The sequence below is a fragment of the Macaca fascicularis genome, chromosome 2 (genome assembly GCF_037993035.2).
Source record: "Macaca fascicularis isolate 582-1 chromosome 2, T2T-MFA8v1.1".
In the NCBI taxonomy this organism is placed as follows: domain Eukaryota; kingdom Metazoa; phylum Chordata; class Mammalia; order Primates; family Cercopithecidae; genus Macaca; species Macaca fascicularis.
The window spans coordinates 86750775-86775105 of NC_088376.1; the positions used below are offsets into that span (position 1 = coordinate 86750775).

The 24331-nt window shown below is 36.1% G+C and overlaps 1 protein-coding gene and 1 pseudogene across 8 annotated transcripts in view; one reads left to right on the forward strand and one right to left on the reverse strand.

The window, feature by feature from the left end:
* NAALADL2 (N-acetylated alpha-linked acidic dipeptidase like 2) overlaps positions 1-24331 on the forward strand; it is a 1467871-nt gene that overhangs the window by 673271 nt on the left and 770269 nt on the right. The window lies entirely within an intron of this gene.
* Positions 8015-8796, reverse strand: LOC102144993 (elongation factor 1-beta pseudogene; annotated as a pseudogene).

A 24331-nucleotide genomic window follows, 5' to 3' on the forward strand; every position in this document is an offset into this window, starting at 1 on the left:
AATTACCAATGTCTTTGTTTAGGGTGCAGAGGGCATGGATTTCACAGAGCATTTCCCACTAAATGGAGTATATTACTCCAATTTCATAGCCATGTTGTCAGGAAGTGGCACTTCATTAAGATAATGTGACCTTTAGAATATTCTTCCAACCTTTTACTATGTCTTTGGTAGTGGGATTTGTACTTTAATTTCTGTAGCTTTTTGATAAGTTGGAAATAAAAAATAATTGAAAGCTACATTTTTTATTTCACTTCATCTATACACTGTGTGTGGGTTTTTTTCCCCTAAAATGACAAAGAGTGTCAGGTAAATGATTTTTGTTCAAACTAGGGATTATCTGCCAGGAAAATGTCTTTTAGGGTTAAAATCAAATTGGCAAGTTTATACCCATTGTGGAAAGGAAGAAAGGGAGAAAATGGCTATGTAGAAAAAAGCAAAAATTGTTATTTTTTTCTACTGCATTTTCAAAAATGTTGAGAAAGGCCCCCAAAGCCTTTTTTTCTTGTTTTGTGATGACAGTGAGATAATATGTTTCCAGTGTGCTTGCTGTGGCAACTTGAAATTGTTTGTTCATTTGAAGTCATCATTGAAAGTAGAGATTTAATTTCTAAAACCATTTTTTTTTTTTATGGTGAAGTCAAAGTAAGCAATTTAATGGAAAGAGGAAAGGAGATGATTGTTTTGGTTAGACTTGAAGTAGCATTTCTCAGGAACCATTTATATATCATTTGGTTTATTTATAGGATTGAATTTTATGATCAGAATTGAGTTTTTCAATGAATATCTTAAAATATATTTACAGCTAAGTATTGTTTTACTTTAATATGTGGACACTTTTAGGTTTCAGAACATGGATTTCTTAATCAGTTCTTTGGCAACTGCAACATTAAGGTTCTCTTTTTAATATATTTGAAATGGAGCATTCATGATACACACTGGGAGTGGCTGCATTAGGTGAAATCACACAACCATATGGTGGCCTGAAAGCTGCATAGGGAGTTTTTTTTTTTTTTAATTTATTATTATTATTATACTTTAAGTTCTAGGGTGCATGTGCACAACGCGCAGGTTTGTTACATATCTATACTTGTGCCATGTTGGTGTCCTGCACCCATCAACTCGTCAGCACCCATCAACTCGTCATTTACATCAGGTATAACCCCCAATGCAATCCGTCCCCCCTCCCCCCTCCCCATGATAGGCCCCAGTGTGTGATGTTCCCCTTCCCGAGTCCAAGTGATCTCATTTTCAGTTCCCACCTATGAGTGAGAACATGCGGTGTTTGGTTTTCTGTTCTTGTGATAGTTTGCTAAGAATGATGGTTTCCAGCTACATCCATGTCCCTACAAAGGATACAAACTCATCCTTTTTTATGGCTGCATAGTATTCCATGGTGTATATGTGCCACATTTTCTTAATCCAGTCTGTCACTGATGGACATTTGGGTTGATTCCAAGTCTTTGCTATTGTGAATAGTGCCGCAATAAATATACGTGTGCATGTGTCTTTATAGCAGCATGATTTGTAATCCTTTGGGTATGTACCCAGTAATGGGATGGCTGGGTCATATGGTACATCTAGTTCTAGATCCTTGAGGAATCGCCACACTGTTTTCCATAATGGTTGAACTAGTTTACAATCCCACCAACAGTGTAAAAGTGTTCCTATTTCTCCACATCCTCTCCAGCACCTGTTGTTTCCTGACTTTTTAATGATTGCCATTCTAACTGGTATGAGATGGTATCTCATTGTGGTTTTGACTTGCCTTTCTCTGATGGCCAGTGATGATGAGCATTTTTTCATGTGTCTGTTGGTTAGACCTAATACCATAAAAACCCTAGAGGAAAACCTAGGTAATACCATTCAGGACACAGGCATGGGCAAAGACTTCATGTCTAAAACACCAAAAGCAATGGCAACAAAAGCCAAAATTGACAAGTGGGATCTCATTAAACTAAAGAGCTTCTGCACAGCAAAAGAAACTACCATCAGAGTGAACAGGCAACCTACAGAATGGGAGAAAATTTTTGCAATCTACTCATCTGACAAAGGGCTAATATCCAGAACCTACAAAGAACTCAAACAAATTTACAAGAAAAAAACAAACAGCCCCATCAAAAAGTGGGCAAAGGATATGAACAGACATTTCTCAAAAGAAGATATACATAGGGAGTTTTTTATTCTTTTACTAGATATGATGCTTTAGACAAATCACTTAGTTTCTTAAGCTTTATTTTCTCTATTAGAAAAATAACAGTATAAGTTAGGGTTGTATTCAGCTGCAAATACAGTAGTCTCCCTTTATCCATGGGGATACATCCCAAGGGCCCTCCCCCAGTGGATGCCTTAAACCTTGAATAGTTCTCAACCCTACAGATACTGTTTTTATCCTAGGATCAGCCAGGATCACCTGATTATCTGCTTCAGGTAATCCTGGCTCATCAAGCCATGAAGATCTTGATGTTTTAGTATAGGAACAGATGATATTGATGACTAAGAGGTGGGTAGCATATACAGCACGGATACACTAGACTAAGGGATTATTCACACCCTGGGTAAGGTGGAGTGGGACACATAAAAATTTCATCATGCTTTTCAGAATGGTGTGCTATTTGAAATGTATATGTTTAGATAACATTTGACCTGACTGTAGATAACTGAAACTATAGAAAGTAAAATCGGAGATAAGGGAGGGTTTTTGTAACAGAAAACCTGGGTATAGAGGCCTAAAAAATAGAGGCAACTTTTCTAAGCCAGGATGTCCATAGTGTAAAGTAGTCTGGCTAGCCAATGCTATCATCAGGACTCCATCCTTTGTATGCTCTCTGTTTGAGATTGTAGCACCATGGCCACAAGAGAGCTCTTAAACCTCCAAGGGTTTTGTCCACATTCCAGAGGGAAAGAAATAACAGAATTTTCTTCCTGATGAGATTTTATCCTTTAATAAAAAAGGGGGATTGATCCCTAGCTGACTTCTCTCTATACCTCATTAATGAGAATTCTGTCACATAACCTCCCATAGCTGCAAGAGAGCCAGAAAAATCAAGCATTAAGCTTTCTGGATTCTATAATAGAGGAAGACAAGAGAGAAAGTGGTTGAGAAAGGGTGTTGATTAATCTGTAATATGGCCCGCAATTAAATACAAGTCCTCAAATGTTGTTTTGTTCAATATTATTTTGTTATAATGCTGATGACAAAAATAAATAATTCCTAGCTGGGGCCACTCTCTGTGTGGAGTTTGCATATTTTTTTCCATGTCTGCATGGGTTTTCTCCAGGGACTCTGATTACCTCCCAAATTCCAAAGATGTGCATGTTAGGGTAATTGGTGTGTATACATGGTCCCAGTCTAAGTGAGCATGGGTGTGTGTGTGAATGCGCCCTGGAATGAAGTGGCATCCTGTCCAGTGGTGGTTTCCACCTTGTGACCCAACTGCCAGGATAGTCTCTGGCAACCCGTGATACTGAGCTGGACTAATTGGGTAAATAATTGTCTTACTTGATTTAATAATCTTTATTTATTTTATTTTATTTATTTATTTATATTTTTGAGATGGAGTTTCACTCTTGTTGCCTAGGCTGGAGTGCAATGGCGCGATCTCGGCTCACTGCAACCTCCATCTCCTGGGTTCAAACAATTCTCCTGCTCAGCCTTCTGAGTAGCTGGGATACTGACATAATAAATGGGTATTGTTTTTTTCCTAGGATCAGCCAGGATCACCTGATTATCTGCTTCAGGTAATCCTGGATCATCAAGCCATGAAGATCTTGATGTTTTAGTATCAGAACAGATGATATTGATGAGTAAGAGGTGGGTAGCATATACAGCACAGATACACACTGTGTGCACCGCCATGCCTAGCTAATTTTTGTATTTTTAGTAGAGACGATGTTTTGCCATGTTTAAAAATACATTTAATGTTCACATTTATTTTAATGTTTAATATTGGAAGTGTTTTGGGTCTTCATTTCGAAGTTTGATGATGTTTTCTGACCAGAAATATACTGTGGGGCTATTGTTTTTATCAATTCATTCATGGGAAAACTAGTTTCATTAAACGTTTTGCTTAAAGTCACAGTTTCTGAAACCCTATTGACGATATTAAGTGAGGAATTACCATACTATAAAGGTAAAGTTTTTTTTTTTTTTTTTTTTTTTTTTTAGATGTAACAGACTATGGTTATAGAAATAATATCAACTTAGGTGAAATGAATTAATATTGCCATTATGTTTTATTATGACCACATCTAATTGAGAGTGTTATCTTCAGTTCTGAGTGAACTAAGAGTTAATGTAGCTTCAAAACCATGTCAGCAGAATGTGAGTTGTGTTGAGAATATGTCATGTATTGAAGAGCTAAAAAAAACCAGGGTTGTTTACTTGGAGAAGAAGAAAGTTTAGTAGAGGCACAAGAGCTGCACACATATTTGAAGAAGAAAATATACTTAGTATGGGTTAATAAAGCTAGCATTAGTGAGGAAGACAGATATTGCGTCAGTATAAAAGTATTTCTTAAAAACTAGTGATGTAAACTCCTCTTTCTGCTCAATAAGAAATGGCATAACAATTTACTGGGTCCTGTAGATTGAGGATGGGAAATTTTCATAGATGATGCATATGGTCCCATCCAACCTTAAGATTTGAAGATTCTTTTCATTTACACTTACAGCCAAATATGGGTAATTCTTCCATGACGTATTAGTTTTCTATTGCTGCATAACAAATGAACATAAACTTAGTGGGTTAAACAATACCCATTTATTATGTCAGTTTCCATGGGTCAGGAGTCAAGGCATAGCTTTGAGAGATCTCCTGTCCTGAAACCCAGGGTTTCACAAGACAGCATTCAAGTTTGGCCAGGTCACATTTCTCTCTAGAGCTCACAGACCTGTGGAGGTGGTTATTGGCAGAATTCAGTTTCTTTTGGTCATAGAACTGAGCCTCTCAGCTCCTAGAGGTCACAGGTAGTCCCCTGTTCCATAACCTCTCCCCTGGCAGTCAGTATCATAGCAACTTTCTTCTTCAAGGTCAGCAGAAGAGTCTCTCAATCCAGTCAGCTAAGACAGAGGTTTACATAACATAATCTAACCATGGGAGCAACATCCTTTGTCATATTCTGTTATTTAGAAGCTAATTACACTCATGGAGAAGGGATTTACAAAGGTGTGGACTTTAGGTAGTGAAAATTCTTGGGAGTCACTCTAGGGTCTGGTTGCCACAAATGGTACTTGGGATTGAGTTCTGAAGTACAGTGAAGGTAAAACGTGACTGTGGCTTTCCCATATCCATTTGGCTCCAAAGCTTAATTAAGAACCAACTGAACATTTAAGGAGGAAGCCTAATGAAAGCAAAAGAGGCATTTCCATTTCTAATTGTAGATCATGTAAGTTGTTTCACACTGACTACTTTGTATAGGGAGCACACGACTTGAAGGTCACAGGAGACTGTTTCTTGTCAAGATGTTACTCATTCGATAATAACTGAATTAGCAGAGAGCTCTCATACTCTAGATTCTATTTATAAGGGAAAAAATAGACAGAAAAATAATAAATACCAGCTACAAACATAGTAGGGCTTTAATCACATTACCATTCTTTTCAGTCACTATCAACCTGACAAACGTGCCTGAAATAACCATTCAGTTTACCCAGACACCACAGGGTGGTGTCCATTTGAAAAGCCAAAGCAATTCTTGATGTATTCTTAGAGTTCAAGATAAATAGATGTGCTACTACTTTTCTACCCTCACCCCGGTTGCCATGTCTCCAAATATCTTCATCATGGACCTAGCATCTTAGAAAGTTACAGTGATGTAGGAGTCTTTCTGTATTTTCCTCAACTTCCTTCACTACTCTTACCCTATTGACAATTTATAACCCCTGCACCATCTGGGGAACAGACTGTTGGCTGCCAAGTAGACTCATTAACATTCCCCTCCAGGAACTCTTGCTGTTTAATTAGGCTGTCAGCTGGATTCAGGCAGTGAGAGCCTTAGGTGGCTGTGTAACAAATCCATGACTCCATGCATTCAGATGTCAAGGTCACTAAGATTCCCGCTTATACTCAATATGAGAAAAGGAATCCAGATCGTTGGCTGTTAAAATCCAAGTGATCAATGACTTCACTTTAAAGGGGACTTTCCGTAGTTAATTGAGATACTGAGTTATCCCACACTGAATTCGCAGCTGTGGCTGCTACATTGTTTGAGAATCCTCTAACCCCTGGGCCATCGTGTCTGGCATTCAGGCTTTCTTGTCAGAGATAGTCAATAGTGTTTGTAGAGTACATTCCAAACCCATACTGAAATTACTCTATGTGTCATAATTAAATGCGTCCAATTAATTAAGTTCTCTGAGAACAGATTACTAATAAGTGTTAGCCCTCTAGACATATTTGATTTAAATAAAACAATGGTTTCTTTTTTTTTTTTTTTTTTCTTCTTTTTTTTTTTTGAGACAGAGTCTTGCTTAGTCGCCCAGGCTGGAGTGCAATGGCGCGATCTCGGCTCACTGCAAGCTCCGCCTCCCGGGTTCACGCCATTCTCCTGCCTCAGCCTCCCGAGTAGCTGGGACTACAGGCGCCCGCCGCCTCGCCTGGCTAATTTTTTTGCATTTTTAGTAGAGACGGGGTTTCACCGTGTTAGCCAGGATGGTCTCGATCTCCTGACCTCATGATCCGCCCGCCTCGGCCTCCCAAAGTGCTGGGATTACAGGCGTGAGCCACCGCGCCCGGCCTAAAGCAATGGTTTCTTTTTCAATGGCAATTTGGTAAAATTCTACTATGATAAAAATGCTTCTCAGCTGAATGGTTTGGTTACTGTTGAGTAAACATTATCTAACCATCGTTAGTTTGAAGGAAAGGGAAAAACTTCATTAGGCAAAATGTGGAAACCTGGAGTTTTCTAAATCCAGAGACGAACCATCACCCATAGGTGTCAATCAATTCTAGTACCTTTTGGTTGATTAAGTATTCATCTGTCTACTGATTAAGTCATTTAATTTATTCATGTGTCAAATATTTATTGGTTATTCACCCTCAGCTAGGCCCTGGGCTCAATTCTATGAATATATTAGTAACTCAGTACAGGCAATGAGTAAGTCTCCATTCTACTGAGGGAGGCAGTTATTCATCTAAGAATCATGAAAACAAAGTATAATGAAACAATAAGTAAACATACCTACATCCATGAGATGTCATAATTGAGGGGCCAAATCTGCTGAATATGGAGGAATGATAAGTTGGGGGATGCCTAATCAACACTTGGTAGAGGGAGGCAGACAGAACCTTCTGAAAAGAGAAAAAGCACATGCAGACGCTCTGTGTCTGTGGGAGCAAGACATCTGTATGAAAGCTTGTAAGCTCATTTTTAGAAAAGAGGTGGAATTACGGTAAGTGAGGTCTAAGGAAAGGCTTTCTGAGTCTACCCAGGTTGTTAAACTATTTTCTCTATGGCAGCTAGAGTGTCACCTTTCAGCAGTATCCTTAATATTAGGATCTGTGCTGTTTCTTTGGGCTGTCTAAACCTAATCCTGGCGTTGGTGAAAAGAAGAAAGGAGTGAATAGTAGATCGCTCAGTTTTGCTTTTTCCTCCTACCTGCTAGTCTTAACTGAAAAAGAATATGACGAATCTTCGTATAATCCTCATAGTGAATTTAGAAGGAGTTGTCAGGGACATTGCTTTATAATGGGTTTCTTCTGGTGGTGTATTGAAAATGCTTGGCCCAAGAAATATTGTTATTAACCTTTAAATAAAATAATGACACTTTGTGTGAAGTCAGTTCTTTTTAAAGCTATTTTACCTGTTTCTGTATGTACATATTTCTTTATTTTTTCTTTAAACATATTTTTTTCATCTCTTTTTCCTGCAAATTTTTCAAAGGAAGTGAAATATTGTATTATCTCTAAATAATTGTTTTCTTGCTATTTACAGATGTGAACAGGAGACTTTGAGCTGTGTTTATGTATTATTTTCTTTCAAGTTTTTATTTTAAGTGCAATGATCTGGGGTGAATTTTAGGTCTTATGGAAAGCAGCCATATCCATGGACTACACAGAATCCTCAAAAGCAGTGACCTGCTCCTCCAGTGTATCTGTTCCAACTTTATCATCTTCACTGGATTTGAAGTATTTAAATTCCATTTGCCATCATAACTAGTTTAGAGGAGCCCTAGACTAAGCCGTTTGTTTGAATGCTTCTAACACATTCCTCTAGCTTTGCCATATCTGCCACATCATCCCACTGTTTCACATCTAGCACAATTGAAAATGGCAACAAGTGGACATTTTTGGGCTTTCTTTGATTCATTCTGGGCAAGCCATTCTTCCATTAGCCTCTTTGCTGCTTCACTTTCATCCTCCTTATCAGAGCCAAGGAGATCAATATATCATCATCTTTACTACTTGTAGCTCCGCTTCCTGTAGTGTCTTCAACATTAGCAGGAGCATATTTGCCCAAAGGTTTCTTCACTCCTGGCAGGCTGGCCTTTTCTTTTCATGAGACTTGACGTGACTATACCAACACAGGGCAAGACACAAGTTCACAGGCAACGGGCCAGTGACTGCTTCCAATACTGCCACATCTGCTTATGATGGCACATAACCCTCGATGTAGCTCTTGTCTGCCAGGTAATTATTGAGCACGTGGAGGCCAGCAGGGCTTTTCAGGTCTCTGAAACCCATGATGTCAGTTATATCTGAGAGTTGGGTAGCAGCAAAATGAAAGAGCGCAAATTATGGGCGCCCCTGCTAAGAGAGGGGAAAAAAAGCTAGTTTCGGTTTGTTAAAACCCAAAGACACGCAGAAAGAAAACAAACCCCAACTGTATTTAGCAAGCTCTCACAGACTCTCTTTTCAAGAGAAAGATGAAAGTGCTCATAGGCTGCCAGGGAAATCATACTTGGATTTCAATATATAAAACTCCCCTTCCTATTTCACTTATAAACATATCTGTGGAGAAAGAAAGGAAGAAAAGTTCGTAAATACAAATAGAATTTCATCCACATGTTCCTAAAGTGCTGTGATGTGATTTCTGTTTATAGACTTCACTTATAAAAAAGGTTATAGAGTGTGAGCAATCTGTCAAATATTCCACAAATGGCAAGTGCTACATTTGATGGATAGGCATTGTTTTAAATATTTTCAATTAATGCCTTTGGTATGGATAGCTCTTTAAAATTAATCTTAATTGTATGAATAGTATGTTGTGTTTAATTATTAATATTGAACATTGTTAATATTTATACAAGTAACTTTACAAATATAACTCAAAATGATCTTTAATATCTGGGCATTGAAACTAATAGCCATACTATATTAGCTATTTCACTGTGTTAGCTACAAGTTATACATAGTAGGACAAGATCTGGGACTCAGGGTGGACCACAAGCTGATTGTGAGTTTATAAAGAAATTCTTCAGACTGGGAGCAGTGGCTCACACCTGTAATCTCAGCACTTTGGGAGGCCAAGGAGGGTGGATCACCTGAGGTCAGGAGTTCGAGACCAGCCTGACCAACATGGAGAAACCCCGTCTCTACTAAAAATACAAGATTAGCCAGGCATGATGGCACATGCCTGTAATCCCAGCTACTCAGGAGGCTGAGGCAGGAGAATGGCTTGAACCCGGGAGGTGGAGGTTGCAGTGAGCCGAGATCGCGCCATTGCGCTTCAGCCTGGGCAAGAAGAGCGAAACTCCATATCAAAAAAAAAAAAAAAAATCTTCAAAAAGGCATAATATTTTGGAAATTATATAAAGACATAGTAATGCAGTCATCCATTTTTCTTTCTTTTCTTAAAAAAATTGGAATAGGAGGTATTTAAGAGTAGAGCAGGGCAACAACCTCATTAAAATGCCAGAAAATATTACCAATGAGAAAAGCCTAAATAAATTGGAATTAGTTCATGTGCAGATGAAAAAGCTAATGGTCTTTCACAAGTCAATAATAATTTTAAGCAGCAAGGAAAGCATGTTATAAGCAGAAATCTGATCAGCTGGTTTTATTATTCAGTGAAAATAAAGTAAGAGAAAATAAATCTGCACTGGAATTTTAAACGGAAATATTATGTTTATTACATCTGTTGCTGTTACATGTGCTGTATGTTTTCCTGTTTACAGTCTTCATTCACAGACACTTCCAATGTACAACTTTATAGCCTTCTGCTAGGGCTGGCTAAGGCGATGGCAAAAGAAAACAAGTACTCTAGACTGTTCCATGGATGGGGAGGGAGAATGTAAGTGGAAAGAAGGATATAGCAGTGCCCAAATTTGAATAAAAAATATCTAAACTTTAGATATTCCTTTCCTCAGTCTTAGGAAACTTAGATTATTTCTCTTGTCTTCCATTCATTTTCCAAATATAAGGAATAAAATCAGTTATTTAGTTTCACCTGCTCACTTGCACAAATATATATAGTTTTATACACCACAAAATTGTATATTGTAGTAAACCCATGAGCTTGTGCCCATGTAATTTTGCCTGTATTAGCCATTCCTAAGTTGTACCAATGAAAGCCTTGCATTAAAGGAGATATATAGATGCACTTGGGTAAATATAGAAGTCTCCAACTGGATTAAAACAGATGGTATTTAACCACAACTGGAACTCATACATTATGGTAGCAGGAAAACTGGATCACAGGTGCAAGGGAAGCTCAGAAGTTTCTTGGTAAGTTTAAGAAAGAAAAGGGGGGAAAGGAGTCTTTATTTTCTTCTATTTAACATGAACAAAACCCATTTAATTACTGTTAGAACAGTGGAAGGAGATGATGTGTTAACGTTGAATGAAGAGAGGATAAATGTCTAGTGCTTTGAATCTTTTCTAATTTAGCATTATTATTTGGGTGAGGTAATAGAGACAGCAACTTAATCTTGAAGGAAAACTGCAGGAGCTTATTTTGGTTAAACAATGTACTTTTGCCATCCTGACAGGATTATTGATAGAGAAAAAAACTCAAGGTCACAGGCCTTGATATTTTCCTCATTCTACGGTAAACTTGTTTTTGGAGATTGTTGGCTCAGCTAGTTCTTTGCTAGATGCTGCGAAGATAAATTTGAACTTGGGCTTGTGACACCACTTAACTTGTAATAATGATTGTTATCAGTGCCTCTCCATCCTGTTTGTAGGGCAGGAAGTTTGGCTATGTGTGTGGTTGTTTTTCCAACTGTGAATGACATTGGAAATCCCCAGCTATTTCTTCCAAAGTGGTGGTTAGGAATTACTACTATCATTGAACTATAAATGCACTTATATTATTTAGGTCAAGAAAATGCTATTGATCCATTTGTCTCTAACTATAACGGGGCTAATTTTTTCATTTGATTTTATAAACTTAATCTTAACCAATCATTTAGCAAGAACCATTTAACTATCATATATATGTTTTAATCTGTTTTGGTTTGTGAAAATCCAAAGACACGCGGAAAGAAAACAAACCCTAACTTGTATTTAGCAAGCTCTCACAGACTCTCTTTTCAAGAGAGAGATGAAAGTGCTCATAGGCCGCCAGGGAAACCATGCTTGAATTTCAATATATTAAACTCCCCTTCCTATTTCACTTGTAAGTATATCTGTGGAGAAAGAGCTGAAGAAACTTTGGTTTATTTAATAAAGAAATTTTTTACTTGGAAACTCTGTGATAAAAATGTATTTCATACTTAACATATTTTTTCTACGCATATTTTTGTAAAATGGAGCTGCCTATGTTTTTTGTTTGTGAAAACAATATAAGTATACAGTTTTGAGAAAGTCAACTGGTAGGTAGAAGTTCAGGAAAAGGAGATAAAATAATTATAATGCAAAGGTAAACAGTCTGTTCACCTTTAAGTGACAGCTGAATTATTGCAATGTCACAGAGTAACTCAGCAGGATTTAGGATTATGAAAATATTTGTATCACTTATTAATTAAAAAGCATTTAAAAATTAAACAACTGATTTGATAAATATGAATGTAGCTGCCTAATATAGATAATATTTAAGCGTTATTGTTAACTGCTAAAAAGCTTGAGGAACAAATACTTCAAAAAATAGACTGGGCCGGGTGCAATGGTTAATGCCTGTAATCTCAACACTTTAGGAGGCAGAGTAAAATAAAAATAAACAGCCTGTTTTTGAGATACAGTCTTGTTCTGTCACCCAGACTGGAATGCAGTATTGTGATCACAGCTCACTGCAGCCTCTACCTTCTGGGCCCAAGCAATCCTCTTGCCTTAGCCTCTCCAGTGGTTGAGGCCACAGGAATATACCACTATGCCCCCATTATTTTTTTTTTCACTTTTATTTTTTATAGAGATGGATCTCCCTACATTCCCCAGGCTAGTCTCAAACTCTTGGGCTAAACCAGTGCTCCTGCCTCTGCCTCCTACAGTGCTGAGATGACAGGCATGAACCATTGAACCCGGCCCAGTCTGTTTTTTGAAGGATTTGTTTCTCAAGCTTTTTAGCAGTTTAAAATAGCACTTTAAGATTATCTTTTAGGCAACTACATTCATATTTATCAAATCAGAAGATTTTATCTTTTAGGCAACTACATTCATATTTATCAAATCACATTAAGATTATATATTAGGCAACTACATTCATATTTATCAAATCAGAAGTTTAATTTTTAAATACTATTTAACTAATAAGTGATACAAATATTTTCATAATCCTAAATCCTGCTGAGTTATTCTGTGACATTGCAATAATTCAGCTGTCACTTAATAGTCAAAATTCCGTGATGGGTAAAGCAATGTGAAGTTCAGAAATCCTGTATACCCGGGAACCAGGTCCATCCCAGGAATTTATTCTAGGTCTCTTCAACCTGTCGTCTAGATCTTACATAGGCTCTCTTTAGAGGCAGGAATCAAAAGCAAATCAGTTTATGAAGTTGTATTGTGAAGATGGTGATATTGTTTGGGTTAGGATAGAGATTTGCCATGAAGAAAATAGATGAATCTTGGGGAAAAGAAGAAAAAAACAACAACAAAACCACCAAGACAACAGGTTCAAACAATGTAGTTTCTTAAGAAATCAAGTGATGATGCTCATTTCTCTAAGGTCCAAGTCCAGGATATGTTACTTATTTGGGATTGTATCAGTCAGGAAGCAGATCGTATACTCAAGTGGAGTAAAGATGTAGGCAAGTTTAGGCAAAGTGCCTCAGGGCTAGCAACCAGGGAGCCTTGACTGCCCTCTCCCTAAAGGGGAAGTGGCAGATGCAACAGTCTGAAAGGAGAGAGGTAGAAGACATTGCTGGAGTAGCTGTGGCCTTGAGTAAGGGACAGGGTCAACTTGCTGTGACTTATCAGGGAGGAAGCTTGGGGAACACACACTCTGACCTCACTCTCCTCCTGACCAGTTATCTCCAACTCTTGCCCCCCTTCGTTGGCCAAATCCAACTAGCAGCCAGAGAGAAAGTGATCTTATTAGCTCAAGTGATCTCATTAGCTCAAGTGATCTAATTAGCTCATACTTATTAGCTTCTCTGGGAACAAAGCAGCCTGAAGAAGGGTGGAGCTGATCTGGAGGGGCCAATGAAAACTCTCTGCATAGAAATCCTTCCTGGTGGAGCTGTTGGTAAAACTCCAACTAAATCGGCTTGGCTTTAAGTAGAAGGAAGCTTTTTTTGTTACCTTAAGATATGATTTAATAATACTTAGTTTGAAAAGTACTTCATCTAATCACTTATTGATTTAAAAATTCATTTTCAACAATTAAATATGTTAATAATATATCAGAGTAAAATATGAGAAGAAAATTGTAAATCTTCTAACCAACATTTAAAAAGAAGGAAGAGTCACTATGAAGGCAGCTAGGAGACCTGGAAATTCAATTGCCTTTGACGTCAGAGCTGAGTTTGAATCCTGGACGGGACATTACTATTGAGACTTTATGTAATTTACTTACGTGGGCACTGTGCTGCGTGATGGACCCACAGGTAGGAGATGCTTAACAACCTAGTGTTTCTATTGTTATCAAGACTCCCTTGCTGAAGTCTTACTATAAATCACTGGGAAAACAAATGATACTTATTTTAGTATGCTGCAGAGCTTTGTAACCTTGCTCTAAAACTGTTAATGCCTGTTATTAGATTCTTTCAGAGTAAAAAACAAAATGAGCTGATTCTACATAGAGTTTGCAAGGGGATAGTCTTTATTAGATAGTTATAACCAGAATTAATGATCTTGTTAAACCATGTCAAAAGACATACAAGGTACAGTGATCCCAGTTTAAATGGATGATTTCCTAGCAGTCCCATCCCTGTCACCAGTGAAGAGAACCAAGCCTGTGTAATTCAAGTCATTTTAGACACATGTTTATGTTTGAAACAAGGAATGTTAGAGCAGATGTCAGAATACCGTTTTCAACATATGGTAAGCTCTTCCTTTGCAGCTGGCTGCAATCCTTGTCAAAGGTCATCGAGAAAAAAAAAAGACAGAGAGTCAGAAGTCACTATGAGCTTTAAAAGCACATTCAGGAAACTGCACCGTTAAAAACCGTTTTCACTGAACCAGAGAAAAACCTAGCCCTTTTATCAATAATGTAGAGTGAATTGAAAGCTGATTTTGAATTTAGGTATGTAAGTTTCCATGTAGCTGTGAGCAAGAGAGAAATAGAGAATTGAATTAAGAAGGTCAGAGACCCTCTCACATAATGGTATTTGCTCTATTCTTATTGCTATCAAGCTCCAGGTACAAGTGAACGGATATATAACAGGGACCAGTGTAACAGAATGCACATTGAGATTCAACCAGTTAGCCCCTTCAGTGTCTGTATTCACTGCACTTCAGAGAACAAGTGGAAATCCTGAAATGTAGCCACCCTGCAATCACTGAAACAGGATGACTATTCCACCACTGTCCAGGACTAGGTGTGTGAAAGGAGAGGTTGATGAGAGGATATCCACATTTCAGGGAAAGACACAAATTATAGTAACCACAAACAGAAAATGACATTGCACTCACTATGAGGACAGAAATAGTTAGATTACCTGTCACCTTCTCTGAGGATTCTTTCCTAACCCTCCAAGCCTGGGTTGGGCAGCTTTCTCGAGTGCTGCTGGACCTCCGTAACACTATCATGTAATGCTGTATGTAGTTGCTTAAATAAATTGCATACCAAACTGGAAGTTCCATGAGGGCAGGGACTGTCTCTTCAGTGCTCTATCCAGCACCTTGCACTGAGACTGCAACAAAGTAGATGCTCAGTACCTGCTTTTTCAGCAGCAGAAACAACCAAAAGTGCTTATAACTGTAAAAGAGGGAAAACCCTTGTGGCTGTTATATGACTGCCCTTTTACCCTGAATGACTTATGGTGAGATGGGATTGTTTCTTGGTTAGTTTGGGTGCTTTTCCTGAAGATATTGTTAATAAATTCTTGTTCAAAAAACAAACTCTTGCATTTAGAGTTTAAACTGACAGGAAGGAAGAATATTCACTCTGGATTATCCTTAATGCTTGCCCCTATCCAAGACCTTGTCAGGCTTTTCAGTATCTGGCTGCAATCATCCAAAAACAAATGAGATGTCTCTTGTGAACACACATGTAGGCACTCTAGTATTTGCCCACAACAGAGACAACAGCTTTCCTGGTACCCATGTTGTCATTTAACCAAGAATCAATAAATTAAAAGGAAATTTGGAGGGATCCTGTAAATCTTTGTAAATGTCAAGGCCTATCTAATTATTTCCCTTTTGATTTTTAAAGTTAATTGCCTAAGCACTCAATACTAAATCCTCAGTTTGCTAAAAGAAGGTTGTGGATTCCTATTTTTGATCAAGATAGAGATATGCTGAGTTTTCTTACCTGGTAAAATGGATCGCTTAAAGAGTTAAATATAAGACCTCAAACTATAAAAATCCTAGAAGAAAACATAGGAAACACCATTCTGGACATGGGCCTTGGAAAAGAATTTATGACTAGGTTCTCAAAAGCAATTTCAACAAAAACAAAAATTGACTAGTGGGACCTAATTAAACTGAAGAGCTTTGGCACAGCAAAAGAAGCTATTAGCAGAGTAATCAGACAGCCTACAGAATGGGAGAATATATTTGCAAACTATGCATCCAACACAGGAGTAATATCTAGATTTCATAAGAAACTTAACAAGCAAACTTAACAAAAAATAGACATTAAAAGGTTGGCAAAGGACACAGACACTCCTCAAAACAAGACATACCAGAGGCCTACAAACATATGAAAAAAATGCTCAACATCACTGATTATCAGAGAAATGTAAAATAAAACCACAATAAGATACCATCTCACATTAGTCAGAATGGTTATTATTAAAAAGACAAAAAATAACAGATGTTGCAGGACTGCAGAGAAAAAAGGAATGCTTATGCACTGTTGGTGGGAATGTAAATTAGTTTAGTTACAGTGGAAAGCATTCTGGAGATGTCTCATAGAACTAAAAACAGAACTACCATTTGACCCAGCAATCTCTACTAGGTATATATCCAAAGGAAAGTACATTATTATACCAAAAAGACACAGCAACTCGTATGTTCATCACAGCACCATTCAAAATAGCAAGGACATGGAATCCACCCATGTGTCTATCAATGGTAGATAGGATAAAGAAAATGTGGTATATATACACCATGAAATACAATGCAGCTAAAAAAATAATGAAATGAAGTATTTGAAACAACATGAATGAAGCTGGAGGTCATAATCCTAAGTGAATTAACATAGGAATAGAAAACCATATACCACATGTCCTCATTTATAAGTGGGAGCTAAACATTGGGTACTCCTGGACATAAAGATGGAAATGATGGACACTAGGAACTACTACAGCGGCGGGAAAGGGAGGTGGGGCAAAGGCTGAAAAACTACCTTTTGGGTATTGTGTTCACTACCTGGGTGATGGGATCTTTCGAACCTGAAAACCTTAGCATCATGCAATATACCTATGTAACAAACTATGTACCCCTGAATGTAAAATGAAAGTTGAGCTTGTAAAACAATAGAATAAAAATGTGTTTTTACACTTCTTACTCCTCACAGCAATGGATGATTTTTAAAAGTTATATTTGGACATCATTTGAAATAATTTAAAAATTATAGAAATAAAGGGTAATATGAGAGAAGAAATTTCAGAACTTTCTAAAGTATATGAATAATATTCAAAGACTCAAGAGAAATAAAAACAAAACAAAACATTGAATGTAGTGATAGACCACATCAAAAGAAAGGCATTTGTGAACGTTTTGAGAGAGAAGGAGATTCTTCCATTCAGTGTTATCTCTCCCAAACTTGGGAGGATGTCTCTTGGGGTTCTCTGTGACTGAAGATGAGCTCAGAGTTTAACTTAGTTCTTGCTGTCAAGTTCACTTGGTAATAAAGTGAAAAATTTAGCATCAAAGACAGCAAACTCTGGTAGTGAAAATGAAAATGAAAACTTATGAAGAAAATAGTCCTGGAGATAAGATTTATAATGTCTTCGTTTGTAAACATTGGTCTAGTTATATTTTAACTCAATGAATAACCATCTGGGACGCAGAAAATTTGCAATCAGAATACCTTTGAAAAAGTATGCACTTGGTATCTTCCATGGAAAATTCAATTGGGAGCTTGGGCTCCTCTAAAATGGATCAACCATTAAGAAAATTGCCAGCAATTATATGTTGGTTAAATTCCCTATATACCACTTATGTTTTAATTGTTTGGGGGAGGAGAGATTTCCAAAAACTGTATTTTAAAAAATCTTAAATACATCAGTTTTCAAAATACTGTCTTAGACATTTTATGTAATTCTCTGCAAAAGTATAAATTTGTATTATTAGGATTCAAACACAGAATTATTAGACCTTGTGGTGATTCAGTGAAATAAGAAATTTTAAGACACTATTAGGTTAGCTTTTATTGCATATAATGAGAATCTCCTAGATGATGTAGAAATCATTAAAAATTAATTGTATAACTTCTGGACTTGTCTCAAAGTGTCTTGAACTGATAAGCCTTCCTAATCTTCTAGTATTGCTTCAGCTCATTGATGAAGTAAAGTGGCTGGCTTTTAAAAATTGATAACCTTATTATAATTGCTAAAGTCCAGCACATTCTGTTTGCCTAAGGTGTTTGAATGAGTCACTACCCATCAAAGGAAAATTATGCTATGGTGCAGTGAATCCCAACATGTCAAATATGCAGATACTTTTTAGTAGACATATTATTTTAGTTGACCTTTTACTGTTTGTTGATTGAGAAAGCATGGTGAATTACTTTGAACGAATTGCTTTGGTATGAATTCAGTACCAGTTTAAAGTAAATACATATGTATTAATATATCACTAATATTTATTTAAAAAATAAAAGCACATAGTATATGTATTAATAGTATAACATATATTATGTATGTGAGTGAATAATTTCTGCAGTAACTGTGCTTTCCTATGTTTGTGAATTTGTCGACCTATTGCTCTAGACCCTTTTGAAGATATACAATCTCAGTATTATAAAATAGATGTCATCCAAGAAGATGTTCTATTAGTAGGTTGAAGATGTGTCTAAAAACGGTGAGCTTCCTGTACTGAGGACTTAGCTGGCTTCTCTTGATGTTACAACAGTACTAGAAAGAAGCCTCTTAGGTCACTTGTGTGCCAGTTAGTGCACTGCAGAGGCAAGCACAAACACACACAAACACCGACTCACTTTCTAGGTAAGTGCGAGTGTCTCCTAAAGTTCTCAGTCAATAAATAACACATACCAATTAATGCCACAAAGCGAGTCTGACTTGTTTTAGTGTAAACAATATTTTTCAGCTCTGTTTTTATTTCTGACTATGCTAAGGTATTTTAAATATGTGCTATTATAGGTCATGTGTTCCTTTACACAAATTTTTGGAAACATAGCCTTATCATTGGATTCTCAAAGGCTACTTTACTAAGTTGTCTCCATTTGCTTCTATTAAATTATAAGTTAATATGAAAGTCATTCTTTTTTTGTTATGTCAGTTGTGTGCAGTTGTGTTCATATATTTATATATTTACAGGTATTACCCTTACATACCTCTGGGAGAGAGTAACACATTTGTAACACTCCTGTATAAAATGTTATATTAAAACATGTTATCTCATGCTGAACATGCTTGAAAGGTTTGGTGTGTGAGATTGTGTACCTTCCCTAATTAATTAGTTGTATCAGTTGACTGCAGAATGTTATCAGGTCAAATGGACCCAGCCACCAATGCCTTGTGGCAAAACAGGTTAGGGTATTTGTTTGAAGGAAATTATATTGTAAAACATTTGAAAGAAAAATGAGAGAAGCAGAAACAAAAGGATGATAAAGAAAAATCATAGGCAAATTTGAGCAATGAAACACATGAAAAGAGATTAAATAACTAGTTATTTAATTCCCTAGTGACTTCTTAAGTCTGGTCCTCACCAGAGTTTCAGTATTAACTTTCTGGTATTTTTTCATATCAACTGCTATGTTTTCAACTGTATGGTGTGGCAGTCATATATTCTGTCTTTTCTAGGATTGTTTCCAATTCACATATTCTTTTTTCCCTATAAGCATATTTGACCTTATCAGAATATGTGTACATTTTGTAGTTCAGAAAATATGGTCACAGTGTAAAACACAGAATATCAAAATAAGCTCTAGAGTTTGCCATGGAGTCTTTACATTAGTTGCCATTCGGGACTGTGGAAAGAGTTCTACAATCTTTACACAAAAAAGGACAGACTGGTGTTGTGATTAGGAACTGGGGAGTCATGTATCCTGAATTCGCATATTTATCCTGCCATAGGCAAGTGACATAACCTTTCAAAATCTTAGTTTCTTTATCTGAAAATGGGTTTCATTAAATAACCACTTTCAGAAGGTTTTATTTAGATTTAAAGTCATGATGTAAATTCTCAATAAAAGTTAGTTGTATAACAACATTTTATAGTTATCATCTTTTTTTAAAATTAGACACCAAATATTTGAATATGAACATTTGAGGACATGTGAAATTATCTAAGCAAGTCTAAAATGAAAAGAATCATACTTTAAATATGTTTGGCAAGAATTTTATACCTTCTCTTTATTCTATATCATTATATGAGTTACCTTTGCAATTTAAAATGGATTGTGGCTTGTCCATCTCGAGCAGACATTGCTACTAGACTTCTCATTGTTACATGTATTGTTAAGAGGTCTCCAATTACTTTTGTTTCTACTGATTATAACTATATCCTAGGTTAATTACTGAAAATTGGAAAAGTTAATAAATATTTAAAGAGGCAAAAAAGTCACTCTGCTTTTTTATGAATAATTGCAATGAAAATTTGTATGTATGCAATTTTGTTCTATTTTCTTTTAATTTCTTAGGCTAGATTATAGAAATGAACTATAAATATAGACATTTTAAGAACTTTGGTGTGTGTTCCTAAAGTGTTGTGCCCATTCATACTCAGTGTTTAGAGAGTGCCAGCCTTGTCACAAATTTGTTGGCAGTCAGTGATGTTTTAAAATATCATAAAGGAATTTTTAGGTCAAATGTATAAATTGAATACCACAATTGCCTTCTGTCCTCAGTTATTAATGAGACATTATTTGATAGTGATTCTTTTTCCAATGCTAATATCAGATTTGTTTGTTTTATATCTGAAAGGGTTAAACAGGATCAAAGTTTATATTGTTTGTTATTAGAGTTGCCTCGAAAAATTTTTATTTGGTCCTGTAACAAAGAAGTGATTGCAAAAGTGGTGATCTTACAACTTTGAGATCAGTTGTGGGAATACAGAGCAGCTCTATATTTCTCTTCTAAATCATCATCCTAAGTTATGTAGAAAGTAGTCATGTAGACAGTGTAATTCAATAGCTCCAAAGAGAGGTTACCACGGTTACCTGGAACATCAGACAGGAGGTTTGTTCCTAGGCTCATTGTACTAATACAATTACTTGTCTGAATTGAAGTGAAAATGTTCGAGTGTTATTTTTTTAACCTTGTTACTGGCATGAATTATATTTCCATTTTTTCTGAAGTATTGTGAAGAATGTATTTCAAATCATTTCTACAGTTTTATGTCAGCTAAATCCTTTGCAACATGCGTGACCTACAGCTAAATTTTGGTGTTTGTGTTCAGTGTTACTCAAGAGAGGAATGGAATAGAAACTAATGGTTATTGTGGTGCTGAATACTCATTATTTTATTATTAGTTTGATATATTCCTTATAAAAGACAGTAATTTGAATGGAATGACAGTCATAAAAAGAAAACCTCAGTTAGGACTTCTTTCACCACTTATTTAAAACTGCAAGCCCCCTCCCCTACCATTTGCACCCCTCTTCCTATCCAGACATTTTCTTTCCATGCACCATCTCACACACTGTACATATTAAATTTTCCTGTTTGTTTGTTTTTTGTTTCTCTCATTCTACTAGAAGTGAGTTCCATAAGGGTGGGGATTTTAGCTTTTTTTCACTGCTCTACTCCCCATGTCTAGAAGTGACTGGCAGCACATAGTAGGTTCTCAGACGCTGTTAAATTAATGAATGAATGTACCAAAAATTATGTTTCTAGAAAAATGCATCGAAGGACAAGATGAAGCAGATATGATTAGATTTTTTAGAATAATTATTAACCTGTGTTTAACTTTTGACTCGCATATCTCAGATATAGCAATCTAACATAATGGTAATCAAAAGCTATTCACATGTGAGGATATATTTGTTGATATGTAAGGTATTTTAGTTCAGATTTACTTTATTTATCAAAAATATTCTCAAAGCCAAATTTTTAATAGCTGGTAAATATAAGACATTGAAGTTAAGAAAATATAGCATTCTGGGTACTACAGTTTTGTATTTCCTCCTTTTATTCAATAATTTAAATTGTTGGTACTGAATTTTTTGAAATAAATACATTAACTTTCCAGTCTTTGCAACTGGAGTACATCAAGTATTATTTATTCAAAGAAATTGTGGTTTGAACCTTCCCTAGTTATTTGACTATATTAGGGAGTTACTGTTAATTATTTTAGGTGGATAATGACATTATAGGTATATTAAAAAATAGTCTTTATCTTTTAAAATTACATACTGAAATAACTATACATAAAATGATATGTCTGAGGGTTTGTTTTTTGTTTTTTTTTTTTTTGTTTTTTTTTTTTTCAGTCTGAGGGGAGAGTGGATGGGAATGTGCATGGGAGTAGACTGATGATCAGTGGTGCTAGGGATGAGTACCAGGGGTGAATTGTTTATATATTATTCTTTCTACTATTATGTTAATTAAGTATTCTTCATAATAAGAGAAAAAGGAAGAGTAAGAAGAGGAAGAGCAGAGAAGGAGAAGGAGGAGGAGGAGGAGAGTAGACAAGTAAAAGAAGACAAAAATATTTATGAAAAAATAAAGTAGGTATTAGAGAGATATGTAAGCAATTCCATATAAAGCAATGGACGAGACAGGGACAGTTAACATCATTGAATACTAATATATGCCAAGTACTGTTCTACCTCCTGTAATCTTAGCAATAACCCTATGAGCTGGGTTTTATTATTACCACCATTTTTCAGATGAGAAAATTGAATTTCAGAGTGGCTAAGCAACTTGTCCAAAATATAAGTGGTGAAGCTGCCAAACTGTCACTGAACCTAAGACACCACTGTAAGGTATGCTATTATTTTGTCTCTAAGAGAGAGAAACTTAGAATTTTTATTTTATGCTTATTATAAGATCTCTTTCAGTCTGCTTTATTGTTATATATCACTCTTGTTTATATACAAAAAGGAAAATACAAAGTAAATTAAGCTCTTTCTAAAACATTCTTCATCCAGAGGCTGACCCATTCAAATCTTTTTGACTCAGAGTTATTAATGCCTGCATTTCTCCATGTAATGTCACCCTCTGTGCTATTAATGAAATAGTGATGCAATGTTCATTAAAACAACGCTTCATTTTAGTCTGTGGGACTTTCTTCAAGCCAGTGATGCCGATTCTGCAAGTTTTGATGCTAACCATTTTCTGAACTTACCAAAAGATATCAAATGGAATGTTTTCAACAACAAACAGGACTCCTCATTCTTCCTAAAATGATCCTAAAATGGTTCAATAACTCGAAACCTGAGGGACGAAAGTTGTCTAGTCAGTCCCAGAATAACAACAAAGTTAACACATGCACAAACAAGTAAAATGTGTCACAACTGACATCTGAATTGTGATAACTGTTAAAAACTCACTGTGAACATACAGATATTAAAATAGAAAAAAAAGTCTAAAAATAGATAAGATAAATTGATTAGCTGGGTAGTAGGTACACAGGTGCTAACTAGTGTGTATAAAATATGTCATAACAGGCCAGGCATAGTGAATGGTTCACACCTCTAATCCCAGTAATTTGGGAGGCCGAGGTAGGGGGATCACTTGAGGCCAGGAGTTTAAGACCAGCCTGGGCAACATGGTGAAATTCTGTCTCTACTAAAGATACAAAAATTAACCAGGTGTGATGCTGCATGCCTGTAATCTCAGCTACTTGGGAAGCTGAGGCACAAGAATAGATTGAGCCTTAGAGTTGGAAGTTGCAATGAGCTGAGATAGTACCACTGTACTCCATCCCAGGTGACAGGTGACAGGGACTCTGTCTCAAAACAATGAAAATGAAAAATGTCATAACAAAAGATTAGATGAGATGTGAAAGATATGTCGAGTCTTGCTTCTGCCAAACCCTGTATTTCATGCTATTTTTTTTTCTTTATTCTAGAGAAGAATGGGTATCTAAAGACAGTTCTTAAAAGGGGCAGAGACAAAACCAAATATGCTCAATTTTAAAATATAACTCTGATAGCAATGTGTAATATAGACTATTTCTGGCTGGACACAACATTAAGAACTAAGAAAAACACAGAAAGAACGAAACAAAAGGGGAAGTTGGTTGGCTATCAACAGTGGGACTGGGAAAATGACAACCTCCACTAATATTTCATGAATAAATATGGACATATCTTGACTTGTTACTTACCTCAACTTTCTAGAAGTCAAATGTATAAAACATTGTTAAATCTCAATGTGTTTTGATATCTAAATATAATGATAATTCTGTTTATTTTAGAGTTTCTGGTTATACGTTGGAATGTAGTCCAACATCTAGATATAATTAGGAAACAATTGACACAACTATACTAACTAAAATACTTAGTTTTGAAATCTATAAAGCATATACACTCAAATGCAAATACTTTAAAGGTATTGTTTATGTGCAAAGATACTGTTCAAATGTAGTTCTCTAGTACAAGTGATATGTTTGTGCAGTTTTGTAGTTTTTCAGTATCTATTAAAGTCCCATGATAATTGGCATATGGTATTCTATAATAATACATAATAACATATGTAGCCTATAATTAAGTGCAGTGACTTA